Source organism: Andrena cerasifolii, chromosome 7 (assembly GCF_050908995.1).
Source record: "Andrena cerasifolii isolate SP2316 chromosome 7, iyAndCera1_principal, whole genome shotgun sequence".
NCBI lineage: Eukaryota > Metazoa > Arthropoda > Insecta > Hymenoptera > Andrenidae > Andrena > Andrena cerasifolii.
In genome coordinates, this window is record NC_135124.1 from 3,043,915 (window position 1) to 3,061,624 (window position 17,710).

A 17,710-nucleotide genomic window follows, 5' to 3' on the forward strand; every position below is an offset into this window, starting at 1 on the left:
GAAGCCTGTAGGACCTGCAAATCTTTTAAAAAACGTTAAAGATTTTTGCGAAACAAAATCTTCAACACCATTGTCGATGTACCTATTGAGTTCTATCACTCGGATTTACTATTAATCTTTTTATTTCTTTATCAATAACGATCTCCAAAACTGCCACCACCCGCATTTTTTCTTCATGCGTAATTTTGGAATAAAAAAAGGCTAGGGCTGCCGTTTCTGGTGTCAAATACCACAAGTGATTACAAAATCTACGCGATGTGACGCGACTTACATTTTCATTAATTGTATTGTACGCATATAGGTTTTTTTTAAAAACTCATGGACTTGTTTAGGAGCTTCTGCATCAACTGCAGCTTGGATCCATGCTTTCAAATATAATTTAGTGACAAAAATACAAATGCCACGGATCCATTGTCTTCATCCTTTGTTAAAACGAATTGGTTACGAAATAAAAATATTTTCAAAGAATATATGGCCTTATCTATCCATCGAGCATGGTGAAATGCTCCTGTTACGCGAAAAGAAAACTTTGAAACTGTTCCATAATTCAAGAAATTCGCGACATTCTTCTCGAGGTTTCTTAAATTCCAAACTATAGGAGACTTTATTATTTCTGCTACATTGTCGAGTGACTGTTTAGCTATCTCATCTTCAACTGCCGATTTAAAATTTAATTGATTCATTTGAGACCAGGATCCTTGAAAACGTTTGAGGAAACCTTCCGGTCTAAAAGTTTTTTTTTTATTTCTTCCTCGAATGTTTAACCTTTTAGGAATACGTGTTTAAAAGGATTTATTGAAATTCGTAAAATTCCCGAAGTTATAGGCATTTGAGTAGCGGCAAATGCATGGGCAACAACCGGCCACTCAGCGCCCACGTAAAACTTTAAACGCGTTTTTCTCGAAACAGTGTTCTCAAAACGGTGGGAACTGTATTTCCAAAAAATTTTATCCGAATCGACTGAAACTTTTTTTATTTTGAAGAATATACTTCTGGCTAGGGAGGACATCAGAAAAAAATACAAAAATTAAAAATTTATAATTTTTTAAGGCGTTGAAAGGATGAAAACTATAGGGAAAAGTGATTTCAAACTTCAAGTGTTGTTATTTTCTAAAAAAAATATCATTTTTGTAATTTTTTCAGGTTTCCCCCCTAGCCAGAAGTATATTCTTCAAAATAGGAAAAGTTTCAGTGCGAATTCAATAATAACTTTTGGAGATACAGGTCCCACCGATTTGGATCAATGTTTTGACACCTTGACTTTAACGACTCCCCAGTGCAGTCTGCAATGATTAATTACAAACCAAAAAATATATTTCTATAATATAAAACATCCTTAATACAGTGCAAAAAGTTCCATTAAATTATACATGGTCGTTTTCCTTTAATTAATTCCTAAAGATCACCTATTTTTTTAGGCTCTAGACCGGAAGGTTCCCTCAAATAAGGGAATATTAGGTCCAGTAGATTCAGACAATGTTTTCTCAAAATCGCCGGTAAAGCTATCTCCTAAATATGGTGTCGGCAAGGTAAATATAAACGTTTGCTCCAAAATTACGCACGCACCTTGTAATCGTCCCTAATTTAACGCTGTGGTATCGCAAAAAAGTGCTTTTACTTAAGTTCCTATGTTGTCCGGTGCCTGAAGAAATCGCTGGAATTCCAAGCAACTGTTCATTTCCACTGAAAGTTATTATTATAGGTAATCGTTCTCCTTCCCCCATTAATGATGGCAACATCTCTGTTCAGCTGTGACTGGATTTTCAAGGCTAAGGGTCTTTTAACCTCTATTCAGTGTCGAACGTTGTATGCCATATTTCGGCGCTGCTGCGGGTCAGTTAGTCTTACAAGGAGAGTATTTTAGGTGTCGCCTCCGATCATTTTGATTTTTGGATATGTTATAGAGGACCGAAAAATAAGAAACACGTGTTTTTTTATTTTTCCCCGTTTTCATATTTGGGGGGTGAAAACTGCGTTCAAAGTTAGGGTTGAAAAATCATTTTTGTGGATTTTTGAAAATCTGGTGAGTCAGTCATATTTCGCATTCAAAGACACAAAATTCGTCCATTGACACTATTCCCCCATCTCTAATAGTTCTCGAGATATTCCACAAAAATGATTTTTCAACCCTAACTTTGAACGCAGTTTTCACCCCCCAAATATGAAAACGGGGAAAAATAAAAAAACACGTATTTCTTATTTTTCGATCCTCTATAACATATCCAAAAATCAAAATGATCGGAGGCGGACACCTAAAATACTCTCCTTGTTAGTGTAAAAAAGTCTTATTTCGTACAAATGAGACTTGGGTTTTAATGCACGCATGAACAAAGCAATCTTAATATATAAAGCAGAAAGCAGAAGCTAGAATATAGAAACATATTTGTGTGTTTGTCTGTCACCTAAAAACTTTCGAACGATAAACTCTGGGATCCCGAAAAGTGCCTCAGCTCATTCTGCCTGACTTATCCAGATGAATGTGACCATTTTCAGAAAAGAAACCTTAAAAATTTTTTTTTATAAAATCAGAATCTAAATTTCGGGCGAATCCGAGTAGTGAAGCTAGTACTAAATAAGTAAAGAATTATGTTATAGTCCTGAAAATACAACATTTCATTGAAATCCTCAGAAACACTCCGCTCTTCACGGTCAGCGCGCAGTTACCTGTTTCTATTCGAAAACTTCGCGTGCGATGCACCGCGTCTTCCCGACGTTCAATCGCTCTCAATTTTTACACAAATTATCATCCATTGATCGGATGGAAAAAAATTAGGGGGTGGTGTGCGAAGAATTGTATGGTCGAGAAATAAGGTCCACCCTAATCGACATCGTAATTGTCCCAATCCCCTAGACAAAGCTAACTGTTCTCGAAACCCCGGATACGAAGCCTCGGATACTCCGCTAGCAAACACGTGTACTTCAGAAACCTGATACCCTTGGGGAGAAGAGAATTACGAGACAAACACACGGTGTCGCACAGCTTCGCCTACATCGCTAGATCTTATATAATAAAACTGGATGCGAAAACTCAAAATCGTGGCAGGTATTGATCGTGGAGAATCGCCAAAGTCACACGCTAAAGCATTCCGTAATCTGACTTAGCCACGAAGTGCGTAGCAATCACTTACAATTGTCGTTGCACTTTTCTGTCATTTCTTTGAGCATACGTTCCTTGCAACGCGGGCAGTGTCTCTCCTTTGTTGGTCATGCTTCAGTGTTTAGCGTCGCGTAAACAAAAGGGCTGTGTAATTAACGCGATTAAGGAATGCTGCATGCACAGTAGGGTGTGCCAAATTTTGAATGTTTTAATTTTAAAAACGACTAGTGAGAAAACGGTAAAATGTCAGGTTTATAATTAACCACTACCTTTAAATTTTGTGTAACACATTATTTACCTAGTTGGAATTTCATTTGAAATTATAGAAAAATACGAGAATTATTAATATTAGTAAAAAAAAATTAATAGTTGAGCTTATGAAGCGCAACTGAAGCAAACAAGATGTCGCTTCTTTGGTGGACTTTGTTAAATAGCATTAAATTTACTACATAAATCACATATGGCTAGATCTGTTGCTAAAGTTACATACATATTTTCATTTTGTAATAAATACACATTTCCATACATTTTCACGTGAATATAATAAATACTAATTCCCACATACTTTTATTTTCATTTTCATGCTTTTATGTAAGCAAGACTCACTTTAAGCAGTATATGAATATGTAGTTTGTAGATAAATCTTACCTAATCCTTACTTTTTTTTTAACTGTAATTTGAAGTAGCTAAACCTCAGGCAAATCAATTTCCGAAGATAGTTTCAGATTAGGGATTAAAAACAGCATTACTTTGTCACTAGTCATTGTAAATTTTTCAAAAATTTTAAATTTACCCATAAAATTGACACACCCTAATGCATAGAGTGTTATCTAGTAACAAAAAGCTTTTCCACGATTCCATAAACGCGTTATGAAAGTGCACAGTGTACTTTTTCGCGGGGCATAATAATGCTCTTTAATTATTTGGCCAGCAAACGATGACTATTGACATTGGTGTTTCGTGTTGTCGATTCTACACCGAATGTCTACGGATATTTCTGATATTAATTGATCGTTGTATGCGTTATTGTTGCATATTCGAGGCTGTCGCGTACCTATGTGCTATTATACAACAATTTTTTGTTCACTTCAACTCCGTTATCTAAACGATTGCGAACAATTTTGTCGAAGGAATTACTCCTATCTGTAGTTTCACTTTAGGTAACTGTTTTAAAGTACCGTAAAGTGCACTGGTATTATCTTTTCCCTCATTTTCTGCATCTTACTGAAATTTAATTTCGGGCATTAAATAATATTGGACATACTACAAGTCACCTCGTACATACACATATGAATGGCTGGGTTTTGTCATTCATACATGTATAACATACAGTAGCGGACAAAAAAGTTGCCACTTGTTCAAACCACCCTACTTTTATTGCTTTTCAATATCAACTCAAAACTGCACTACGTGCCTAATATACATATTCTGAAAGAGAATTAAAAGCTGTATAACTCCCAGTTACAGTTGAATTTATTTAACTAACAAACAAAAACCCTACATAACGTTAAACAAGACAACACAATTTTAAAGCCAACAAAATGTTACCACTTTTGAATGTTAATGAAAAAATGTAATATTTTGTGGGGCACCTTTCGCTTTTAGGTCAACCTAAAAAGTTACTAAACGTTGTGACTTCTTTGTCGGCCCCAAGAATGTGTTACCCCCTTCAGTGTCATATAACACTTTTGTTTGTCAGTTAAATAAATTCAACTTTAACTGGGTTTTATACAGCTTAAAAATTTTACAGCTAAAAATTTTAACATAAAAAAATCAAATTTAATGTCAAAACAATTTACTCAAATTTAGCTCCTCCAAAAAAATTATAACGTAAAATGAAACGAAATTAATGTCAACTAAATTTAATATAATTTAGCTCCTCCAAAAAAATTTTAACTTTAAAAAAATCGAATTTAATGTCAACTAAATTTAATCAAATTCAGCTCCTCCAAAAAAATTTTACTTAAAAAATCGAAATTAATGTCAACGAAATTTAATAAAATTTAGCTCCTCAAAAAAAATTTTAACTTAAAAAAATCCAAATTAATGTCAACGAAATTTAATAAAATTTAGCTCCTCCAAAAAAAATTTAGCTTAAAAAAATCGATTTTAATAAAATTTAGCTCCTCCAAAAAAAATTTAGCTTAAAAAAATCGATTTTAATAAAATTTAGCTCCTCCAAAAAAAATTTAGCTTAAAAAAATCGATTTTAATAAAATTTAGCTCCTCTAAAAGAATTTTAACTTAAAAAAATCGAAATTAATGTCAACGAAATTTAATAAAATTTAGCTCCTGCAAAAAATATTAACTTTAAAAAATCGAATTTAATGTCACCTAAATTTAATGAAATTTAGCTTCTCCATCAGAATATGCATATTAAACATACCACAGTCCCAAATGTATGCTAAAAAATAACAAAAATAGAAGAAACAAAAAAAAATGGCAAATTTTTTGTCCGCGTATATACTTATATTTCTCATAGAAATGTTAAATATTATAGTAAATGCTGTTGACTTCTATGACAACTTCTTACAGAATCAGCACGGCGCTCAACGTGTTAATAAATTATGTTTGGCAATCATTGACTCCAAAGGTATGCCTGCAATGCTTCTTGATCCACACATAGGTCTAAATAATTATTTTCTGAAAGATTGATAAGCAAATCTACAAAACAAGCGACATCATTTATCACTACAATTACAAATGCAAATGTTTTCGTCTGCTAAGGTATGCGGCGAGGGGAAAGGGGCGTATGACACCGAAGCCTCGAATAATTAATGTCATTGGGATGCAAACATATCTCTGCAGATTGTTGTATTATCATGTTATCAGTGTCGGTACAATAATTGAAGTAAATTTTGCATTACACCTCGCGCATGAGTATCTTTCCATTGCTTAATGGTGGCTATGGTAACTATAGAATTTTCATTGTTACCTGTGTTGCTAAGATTTGTAACTAGTTCTCCAAATAGCATTTTAAAATAAAATTATTACAGAGTGTTATTTATTAATCATTTTTGTATCATTTATTTTCCATAAGCCATATCCACCTATGTATTATAGCCAAATTTTCTCACATTCGTTATTGCTAATTTGCTCGCATTATAATTGTACATCTAAATCAATCAATTAATCAATTAAATACAGAGATTCGTGACTGAATTGTGAAAATATATGCTTCAAATATTTAAATAGTTCGCGATGATATCAAGACATGTTAGAAAAGAAGTTCTTCTATCACTCACCAACATAGATGAAATGCAGTGTCTTCGTGCAGAAGCATTAATAAAGTATCGACTCTTCTTAAGAAATTCCCTGGTGCGCGCTTTTTCTGCATTAGAAATGTAACAGCAATTGTAGTAACGTAACCACTCGGACTTTGTTAATTCATCAGTTCGTAAAACGTTTCGTGCGAAATCTCTTCGCGAGAGATGTTCCCCTTTATTCCCATCCCGCAGAACAAGAACCTTGATTAAACAAGGAACAGTATCGCGGCGATATGGAGCGACACCATTATTTAGATGAATGACGGCATAACGCACGTTGACAATTTAAGCACCACACAATAAAACCGAAGCTGCGTGGAGTCTCAGGAAAACGAAAAATCGCACGTGCTTGGGTTTCGTAATACTGAATTGATTCGTTTGCAAAGATAGAGGCAGCCTGCGAGATAACGAATGAATTAACTGCTAACCTGTTAACTGTGTACATCTTTTGATAGGAATGTGCCATATAGAATTTAAAAATGCCTATCTGAAAATTAGCACAGGTGAGCTAACTAATTTTGCTGATAGTAAATGCTCGATACCAGTAGAATTAACATTAAAGATCAATTATAATAATTACAATTATAATTATTACATTATGCACTAATCATAATTATGAATTATAATTTTAATATATAATGTAATATACCTGTGCATAATGTTATATATAATTAATGTTTCGCGTTAAATTTTTCATCTCGTTAATTGCAAAGGTATTTCTACAACGGCGAGTCAACTCTTTATCCTAGTAGCATTTTTGGTTGGCCAACGGCAGCCAACAGTTGGGAATTAGTTGGGATATAGTTAGTGTTTTGCCTACAAATTCCCAACCCAGGGCCTGCAGCAAAGAAGCTTACGACAGTTTCCGTATTTCAACGAATATTCAATGTTGGGCCTACAATTATTATGGTTGGTCAATTAACAAAAAGTTACGACAGTTTGCCTACGAATATTCAATGTTGGGCCTATAATTATTATGGTTGGTTAATTTCCAAAAAATTTACGACGTTGATTAAATGTCGTTTTACAAACGTCAGAAAATTTGCTACATCCAAAAACCTGTTATTATATTCCAAGTTGCGATTTTTCTTCTGTTATTTATAAATACGTAATGCGGACGTCTGTCTTAAGGGAAGGTTCCGGTCCAAAAATCGATTATTTTTTTTTATTTTATTTTTCGAATGTTCAACCATTTTGGAATACGTGTTTAAAAGGATTTGTTGAAATTCGTAAAATTCCCGAAGTTATAGGCATTTGAGTAGCGGCAAATGCATGGGTAACACCCGGCCACTCGGCACTCGCGTAAAACTTTAAACGCGTTTTTCTCGAAACAGTGTTCTCAAAACGGTGGGACCTGAATATCCAAAAGTTATTATCTGATTCGACTAAAACTTTTTTTATTTTCAAGAATATACTTCTGGCTAGGGAGGATATCAGAAAAAATACAAAAAATTGAAAATTTATAATTTTCAAAGGCGTTGAAAGCATAGGCGTTGAAAACTATAGGGAAAAAGTGATTTCAAACTTCAAGTGTTGTTATTTTCTAAAAAAATGTCATTTTTGTAATTTTTTCAGGTTTCCTCCCTAGCCAGAAGTATATTCTTCAAAATAAGTAAAGTTTCAGTGCGAATCCGATAATAACTTTTGGAGATACAGGTCCCACTGATTTGGAACAATTTTTTGACGCCTTGACTTTAACGATTCCCCAGTGTCGTCTGCAATGATTTATTATAAAACAAAAAATATATTTGTGTAGCTTAAGACATTCTTAATGCAATGCAAAAAGTCTCACTAAATTCTATACAGTAGTTTTCCTTTAATTAATTCATAAATATCGCCTATTTTTTGGGGCTCTAGACCGGAAGGTTCCCTTAAGACGAATGTGAAATTTTATGGAATGAGTCTAAAGGTCGAACGATGATATTTTGTAGAATATCTCGCGTCACAGCGCAGCTTTTATAAACAATAAATACTAGTTATGTAACTAGAAATTAGAAATGTTTACAAGGAAATGTGTTGGGTAGGTGCGAACAGCGTTGCTTCGTAAGCGGAAAGTTTGGGTTCGATTCCTCCTCATCGCGAATTTTTTTTTCCTAAACCAGACCTGAAAAAGACGTCTTTACGATGTCTTTTGAAGTTCTTCAAGACGCCTTCTGGACGTCATTAAGACGTCTTTTGGAAAGACACCTTTATTTCAGCCTATGGAAAGAAACCTTCAGTTGGGCCTACGGAAAGACACCTTCAGTTGGGCCTGCGTTGGTTACAATGGTTGGCCCATTTAAAAATAGCGTGACACTTCAACAGTTGGTCAACGGATAACACGTCAATGACCTAACAAACTCCCAACAAGTAAATGCTACTAGGGTATTCTCCATTAGCAGTAGCACGATATACGTCCACAGGCACCATTTCCGCACTTTAAGCTGCTTTAACACTTGTTTTTAAGGAATGAAAACATGTAATTTACATAATTAACAGTTTTCGATTTTTCAAGTAGAATGTCTACTACTATCTCTCTCAGCTTTGGAAAAGATTTGAAACACAATGTTACACCAGAGACCTTCCTCAAATACAATCACGTACTTGAATTTAATTAAATCGAACTGATGAAAATGTATAATAATCCGTTGCTGTTTAAAAATATACATTTTACGTACTACAATCAGTATTATTATTAATTCCCTCCGTCAAATAACTGCGATACAACTCTTTACTCCAGTTACAAGTGCGCTTGTAAGCATTAAATCAAATTGGTAGAACTCCAACGATCCACCACACCTTTATTACAAAGAAATTACTTTATCCAAGCCCGTGTTATTCCAATTCCCTTATCCTTGTCAATAATGTATAACGAAACTATGCACCTGCACTTTTATCCAAAGTACTCGCGTCGATTTGGGTCGAACCAAACTTAACGGAACTTAAAAAGCATCAGGTCCTGAATTCGGGATTATTTTCGATCGAACTCTCCGGCCTTCGATCATGTTCAAGGCTTCAGATCTTAAAGAAAAGTAGGAATATCGTACCACGCGAATATACAATACACTGCCGTCGTCGAACGCTTTTTAGTGCACTGTCACTTGCGTTTTTGCGCGATAGAAGGATGGCGATGACCTTGATAGCGATGACCAGGGAAAGCCCGTGGCTCCCAGTGTATCATGGGTCCGAATGGAACTACCCGTTGGCGAGTAGCGACGAATAACTGGCGAAGGTCTTCCGAGTGATTACCAGAAGCCAACGAGACGAGTTTGAAACCGGTTCATGGAAGCGAATGAAGATGGAAGAGCGGCCCGAGCAGAGGGCAATGGGATGAGTCCTAACCAACGTACGCGAGCGTGCTGAAGAAAAAGAAACGAAATCACGGCAGAGCATCTTCTAGCCAACAAGTCACTTAGTGCAGTCACTATGACGTACCGAATGTCTAATTGTAAACGAAAATTCGGTAGGGCAAAAGCAGAAACAAATGTACAGTATATTATATTAGGCTATTAAGTAAAGTCTGTTGCGGTAAATATTGTTTGCGGACTATAAAAAAACAATACCTGAAGATAATTTCGCTGTCTTCGATTGTTTCACTTAGAACATAAGGAATTCGGAAGAGATTCTAGAGACGAGATATGCTTATGGCGACGGCAAATACAGTTCATTTATTGCTCACCGTGTGAATTTCTTTGTAATATTGTGTCCAAGATGGTGCCATAGAATATGGTACCTATTGAGAGTAAAAAGTAATTTTATTTTAGCTAAAAAAAAGCATCATGGGGCATATAGAAAGCTGAAGATCAGTCACAATCAAGGACGATAAATGTACAGGGTGTATTGAAAGTAATGGTCACTGCTTTCGGGGGTGGAATCTACACCTCTGGGTTGGTGGATATCTGTTAAAAAAATTGCCGCAAAATTGACTATAATATTGAACTCTGCTTAATGAGAAGAAAAAATGTCAAAAAGAAACCATGCTCCGCAGGCGCACCGTTTCGACACAAAAAATGGGTAATGTTTACGCAAAAATTAGAGCATTAGAGCCACTCACACAAGTAGTGGCAGGTAGATACATATCGAACGCTAATCGCCAAATTATTGCAAGCGCCAAAAAGAATATTTTACAGGAGGAGGTACTTTCGCTGTCATGCTGCAAGTCACTAATAGCGTATGGCAAATTGGTTCTCGCTGTTTCGCAGTGACGGTTCATTTTTGCGTCGTAAAATTCTGCGAGCTAGTGCGTGGTAGACGGGGGCATCGTTCTGCATCAAAAACGCAAAATCGAAAAAATGTCGTTTACGCTAATTTGGCAGTTAGGGCTCGATATGTATTTCGCTATTCGGGAGCCTCATACAGCTTTCCTACTCATTCTCGGTTCCTCCCATTCACACACATATCGAAGCTCGAAGCTCAGCTGTGTTTCTGCGGATCGATATAGGTATTTTTTTTGTTTTATTTTTTTTATTGTTTTCCTGTGTTTTAAGCAGGCTGGCGTTTCAAGCTTATTTTTGCTTATATTTCCCAACGAACTATAGTCCCATTTTTTTTATCCCCCCTCTCTCCTTCGGGTCCCAGCAGCAGCAGCGCACCGGGAGAAAGGTGGTCACCCATCTTTCCCCAGTACACCGCCCCGTGATGCTTAACTTCGGTGATCTAACGAGAACCGGTGTTTTCCATCACGGCTACGACCGCTGGTTGATATAGGTATGTATTTCGAATTAGGATTTCGCCTTTCTTTTTTTAAACAATTTTATTCAGCTTCGATCCTCTGTTTGTTGTATGTTTGTTTGTATGTATTTTTGTATGGTTCAAATCTGGCAACTCAAATTTAACCCACTTCCAACTATCCAATTGTCTTGAAACTTTGCAGGCGTGCATAGTTTGGATGACAATATAATATTAAAAAATAATAATAATCCCGAGCGGGTGAAAAAATTACCCAGTCATTAATAAATATAAGCCATAACCACAAATCCAAACGACTTGAAATCAGCCACTCGCGCTCTTTACGAAAACGACAAAAAGCCGCTGCGTTCGGGACGCTAGTCGCATCGAATTATTTTTTAGTGATTGTGGCACTACAACGTTTAAGCAAACTGTTAAACTGCATACAGCAATAAAAGATATTTGTAAAGAAGTCTGAGCTGTGAAATGTAAGTCCACAAACACTAAAAACTAGAAAATAAACAAAATATAAACAAAATTTTATGTTAAACGATTTTATTAAAAATGCAGTAAAAATTACATTAAAATGCACTAAAAACTAAAAATAATTCTTTTCTTGTACTTCAATTTTGATGTTGTTAATATCACTTTAAATAAAATCGTGGGGCACGATAATATTTCATAACAGGATATGAATCTCTACATCAATTTCTGATTGCACATGGTGCCACACGATTTTATTTAAAGGGATATTAACACCATCAGAATTGAAGTACAAGAAAAGAATTGTGTTTTTAGTTTTTAATGCATTTTAATTTAGATTTTACTACATTTATAATAATATCGTTTAATATAATTTTTTTATAAGGTAAGTTCGGGTAATAAGGCCCACATAAGGTTCTATAATTTAAAAAAAAATTTGTACATATTTTTGAAAACTTTTTTTATAGAAATCTATGGACATTAAACTATTTTTAAAACCTTGTAAACGGGCCTTATTTCCAGTAGTGCAGGTAATAAGGCCCACCTATTTAATATGTACAATTCGGGCAAACAAAGACATCATCGACCTCAAGGGTGAGCCCAACGCATTCCTCGTGTATCCAGGTGAGACACACGACACATTGTCGCATATCTATCTCGAATGCAGTTCTGCATAATTTGCAAAACCAATTTTCCGCAGAGTTGCCGTCCATGTTTTTTTCTGGAGGTGGCATGAGCTCTTGTTCACCCAATCTTGTCTTTTTTCTTCTGGTTGAAGCGACACGTGCTTGGGAGCACTTCTCAATATCATTCCTGCTTTGGAAGGGGTCTTTGGTTACTTCCTGAGCCTTAAAGCCCACTTAATATTTTGTTGGGCCTTATTATCTGTTTTGTCCCTTCCTCATTGCCGAAGTTATACGTTAAGCGCGCACTTTACAAAATCATCAATTTTCTGGGAATATGTTGCCAACATATGTACTTATACAAACCTATAGTTGTACAGTAATTGGATAATAAGTACCAGGGGCGGCTTTAGCATACTTGGCACCCCGGGCAAGATTATCATGGCGCCCCTCCAAGGGCACGAAAATCAATTAACACGTTGACTGCCGACTACACCGATCGTCGTGTTTTTTGTTCTATGACCAACGCCGACTACACCGATCGGATCGATCGGGCGTATAGAGGCTCACGAAAACAACATTTTTGGCGTCGAGGAAAGCACCGTCCGATTTTATCGGCAGTCAACGTGTCAACAGAACAGATACAAATGAATAAACGCATACAGCGGCGCCCTACAGATGTAGCGCCCCGGGCGGTCGCCCTGCCTGCCCCCCCCCCCCTAAAGCCGGCCCTGATAAGTACTCCCAATACAGAGCCAAGAAACCGACGTAATTCTTAAAATTGTAGCAACGCAAGTTGCCGGCGACACATTTCTTGAATTTACAGCCGACAAATGTTATATTAATCGCGTGGGGGTTCTTCGAGTGTAATTTCGTATGTAGTAAAAGCAATAGATGGCATTAACAAGAATGTGGATTGACCTACCAAGGATAAATTACTGGTGGGCCTTATTACATGCTGGGCCTTATTACCCGAACTTACCTTATATTTTTTTTAAAGGCCAGTAGGAAAGGATATAAAGAATATAAAGTTTTTTGTCAGTTGAATTCTTATTACCCTATAGGCATTTGCTAGTGGACAGAGTGTTTGCAATAACTAAGTAGTTCATAGTTTTCTCTCGTATCAAGACCCATTTATGAGATGATTTTTATTTCGAATGGATTATCAGTCTCAAAGTGTAGATTAAAGTTATTGTAGCGTTCAATTGGAAGGACCCGAAAATTTTCAAGACACTTGACTCAATCAAATTGAATCGTTTTCAATTGGGACCACGAAATCGACTGTTCAAAAGTTCAACAGTCATAGTCCATATGCTTCGGTATTGCTATTTTCTAAGAACAATAATCGCCGAGGACGTTATTTAGACGGACAGTAGGAAAATACAAATATATTCACCGAAGTAGCTTCAATCTTTCGTGATAATTATCAAATACAACGTGTCACTTATAATAATCTGCGCCGGGCTGAGAAAAATCAATAAAATAATGAAAAATTACTTTACTTTTATTATTCGATTTTGTTTCAACTTCTACAATGTAATATTGCATAATCATGTAGGATAGAACGGGGCGGTAGTAACACTTTGACTTTGGAATACGATTACGCAAAAACTATTACAGTTGCAACAACAGTTTTTTTTTACGAAAATGTTACTTATCTGACATTATTTGAGCCACAACAGTCCCTGGCCCCGGGTAGGTTGTAACACTGCATGGAGTCGATAGTAGCACAAATTTAACTTTACAAAATTAAAATATTTATTAATTTTAATTATAATAATATATGAAAAAAAGTAAAATTTATAATAAATTATGCGGTGTCGCCATTGTGGCAGAAATAGAAAACGTTTAGACTGGTGCATTCTTCATGCGATCAATCCTTACATTCAGTACATTGCACCCATTTTTATTTGGTTTGCTTGTGCTGTGCTATAGGATTCCATGCAATCAAGACAATATTATTAATCTTCTTTACCGAACCAGGTTTTTGAACTTAAATTATAAATTTTTATTAACGAGACACTTAAAAGTGACAAGTAACGACCAGTATTACTTTAAAAATGGCCAGATTAAATATTAAAAAATAGAGAACACACGTACTTGCAAAGGGAGTATTTATATTGCAATTTTAAATCAGTAAGGAAAAGTTATTTTAGGGCATCGAAAAGTTATTTTCTTCACTGTGCATGGCTATTGTGTATCTACAGGGTGTCCGCGGGAGGACTGAACAGCTGGATATCTCCTAAGGTATTGCAGATAAAAATTTTTTAAAAATATGGCGTTGCATGATTCGAGGGGGCCAATTTATTAGCCCGGACGATTTTTTTTAGATTATTATTTTAAAAGTTACGATGGTCAAGTTCGGTTTTTTAAATGGAACTAATTTTTTTGAAGAGGTGAGTTCATGGTGCGTCCCAAAACAAATTCAATAAGCATTAATGTATGCACTAGATTTCCACTGGTTTTTGAGATATTGCGCTTGCAGATTTACTGATTTTCACTGGAAGAAAACCCGCTGAAATAGCAAGGACCGGTGACGGTCTTGCTGGCGTCACGGGTGGCTTTGCCTGTTGAAACAGATACCTACCTGCCAAAGGTCTGGGTTAGGAATGGCAGGCCCAAAGGCTGGACAATTCTTTTCCGTCAGAAATGCTACTTAGTTATGTTAATGTTTCAAAACGTCATAACATTTACTCAATTTCCTCATTCAGACTCAATTTTCAACTTCAATAGTCTTTTATTGCGCACTTGCTTCTACGCTTAGATGGCCGGTTCTTTTAGGAGGGATGCAAGTTCGATTGGTTCGGTTATGAGGTGTGAAAGTTGCTAGACCAAATTTCTAAACTGTAGGGAGCAGATTGTATTAGGACCAATCGGATTTGCATCCCTCCCAAAAGAACCGGCCATCCGAACGCAGAAGCAAGTGCGAAATAAAAGACTATTGAAGTTGAAGTTGAAAATTGAGTCTGAATGAGTAAATGTTATGACGTTTTGAAACATTAACATTAGCAAGTAGCATCTCTGACGGAAAAGAATTGTCCAGCCTTTGGGCCTGCCATTCCTAACCCAGACCTTTGGCAGGTAGGTATCTGTTTCAACAGGCAAGGCCGTCCCCAGTCCTTGCTATTTCAGCGGGTTTTCTTCCAGTGAAAATCAGTAAATTTGCAAACGCAATATCTCAAAAACCAGTGGAAATCAAGTGCATACATTAATGCTTATTGAATTTGTCTTGGAACGCACTATCAACTCACCCCTTCAAAAGAAAAAGTTCCATTTAAAAAACCGAACTTGACCATCGTAACTTTTAAAATAATAATCTAAAAAAAAATTCGTCTGCGCTAATAAATTGGCCCCCTCGAACCATGCAACGCCATATTTTATTTATTTTTTTATCTCCAATACATTGGGAGATATCCAGCTGTTCAGCCTTCCCGCGGACACCCTGTATACTGCTAGGATACGGATGTGTGTATTCGAAAAGTCATTCTTCATCATAGATCCAAAATTTGTGTTAATATCTATCATATGTTTTGAGATATTTAACGTGTTACAATCGCCCCCCTGTTACTATCGCTCCCGGTCTACCCTACTATGGATCGACAACTACGCCACGAACCGGTCTTACGAAAGTATCTTTTCTATCAATTAATTTTTGTCGTTATTCTATACAGGTATATTAGCAGAATGGCCAGACTTTCCTTAAACCATAAATAACGTCACTATAGAACTTGAAATTTTCGCCTTTTTCCTGCATAGTCGTTGGTATTTATAGATAAATTGCACACTGCCTACGTAATATTTATGTACTATAAGTCAACATACATTGAAATGTCATCAGTCGGAACGGCAACTTATTGTGTGTTTTACAACTCTTGAAATATCATTATTATGATACTCATACAAGTATGCCAAATGGATACGCAGAAGAAAAATTTAGTTTCTAGGGTACTTGGAGGAAATATGAATGTAAATGTACGTAGGAGAGACCGGGACAAAGTGAACCTCGGGGTAAAATGAGCTTTCTTAATTTATTCTTTAATAGAATATATTTACAAATTTGGGTGACGTAATAAATGTGTGTAATACCACAATGATAATTATGCACATTCAGATATCAAAAAATGAAAATTCATTTATAAAATTACAAATGAAGTTTTAGAAACTTCCAATTGGTTTCCTTTTCAATTTAGCTTTTTGGATAAATGAGTCTTAAATGTGTTATTTTAACTCCAATTTTTTTCTGCGCGTTTATAGCAAGCTTATGAACATACATGTACACGCGTTTGAGAAAACATTAATCCTAAGATTATTAAATAATTAATTTTCCACTGCGTACACATTCGGGGCAAAGTGACCGGGGTAAACTGAGCTGCAAACTAAAGATGCGCGAGCGATGTGCGTAATAACCTAACCTGTCAGCTAGCTGGGAAACCACGCGGCGTGATGGAACAGAATCTAACCTAAAAAAAAAATGAAAAATCTGCCACAGTTATTGACAACCACAGTTAAAAAGAAAACAGAAACTGACGTGCTACACACGTCATCCCAGCGCAAGGGGTTAATAATGACCTATATCCTTAATTAAAACTCGTATTTTATTTCAGCTCACTTTACCCCATATATGGGGTAAAGTGGTCGTTTTGGCATTTTCTTTTCAAGTTGAATTTTAATATACTTTAAGTTTGTTTTAAGTATTGCTATTCGTCATTTATCAATAGTAAGGTTCAAATTATATTATAAAACTATTTACACACATTTTTATTCAAAGGAAAAAATTTTATTCGACTTCAAACTTTTTTTGCGTCACTTTGCCCCGGTCTCTCCTACTTAGGTAGATTCTTATCTAAAACCGTAAGCTTCCTTTACTTTGTTGAATAATCAAACATTTTCGTCTATGAAAGCTAGAAATAGGAATAGAAGGCATATCAAAATTTCCCTTCCCAGATAGCACACGACGTCTTAAAGACGTCCATTTTACGTCTGTTTTTGGTCTGAACGTCTGACGACCTTATTAAGACGTCTTTAAGACGTCGGTGTCGAGACGTTTCTAAGACGTCTGTGCCTAGACGTTTCTAAGACGTCTGTGCCTAGGCGTTTCTGAGACGTCTGTCCTAAGACGCGTTTAGGAAGTCTCTGAGACGTCTGTGCCAGGATGTCTTTTAGACGACTGTGTTAAGACGTCTTTGAGAAATCTGTGTGGAGACGTCTTTTAGAGGACTGTGTTAAGACGTCTTTGAGAAATCTGTGTGGAGACGTCTTTTAGAGGACTGTGTTAAGACGCCTTTAAGACGTCTGTCATGAGATGTTTCTAAGACGTCTGTCCGAATAAGTGTTTAGGACGTCTCTAAGACGTCCATGCCAAGATGTTTTTTAAACGACTGTGTTTAGATGTCTTAAAGATGCATATGTACATAAACAAGTCATGACTAGGCCGGCTCGCGATGAATAGTACGTGACCGCCAGGCGGCGACCGGGCCGAGCGCTTCTCGCAGGTCTGATACAGCAATCATGCCTATAAGAGACGCCGGCGTTTTTTGACGAAGGAAATTTATATTTTCGACTTGAACCTGAATATGCCAAAAAATGTCTCGATC

At 36.1% G+C, this 17,710-nt stretch overlaps 1 protein-coding gene and 1 long non-coding RNA gene across 3 annotated transcripts in view; one reads left to right on the plus strand and one right to left on the minus strand.

Annotated features, from left to right (window-relative positions):
* The window catches only part of LOC143371634 (organic cation transporter protein), a 65,761-nt gene extending 56,404 nt beyond the window's left edge, over positions 1-9,357 (minus strand). The window contains exon 1 of one of the 2 annotated variants that reach the window (XM_076817044.1): positions 9,228-9,357. The gene's annotated coding sequence lies outside the window, so the exon portion shown is untranslated. Of the gene's footprint in view, positions 1-6,342; positions 6,441-9,227 lie in introns of those variants that run through there. The other variant, XM_076817043.1, reaches the window with a different exon arrangement.
* The window catches only part of LOC143371713 (uncharacterized), a 156,760-nt gene that overhangs the window by 92,750 nt on the left and 46,300 nt on the right, over positions 1-17,710 (plus strand). The gene's annotated exons all lie outside the window — the stretch shown is intronic.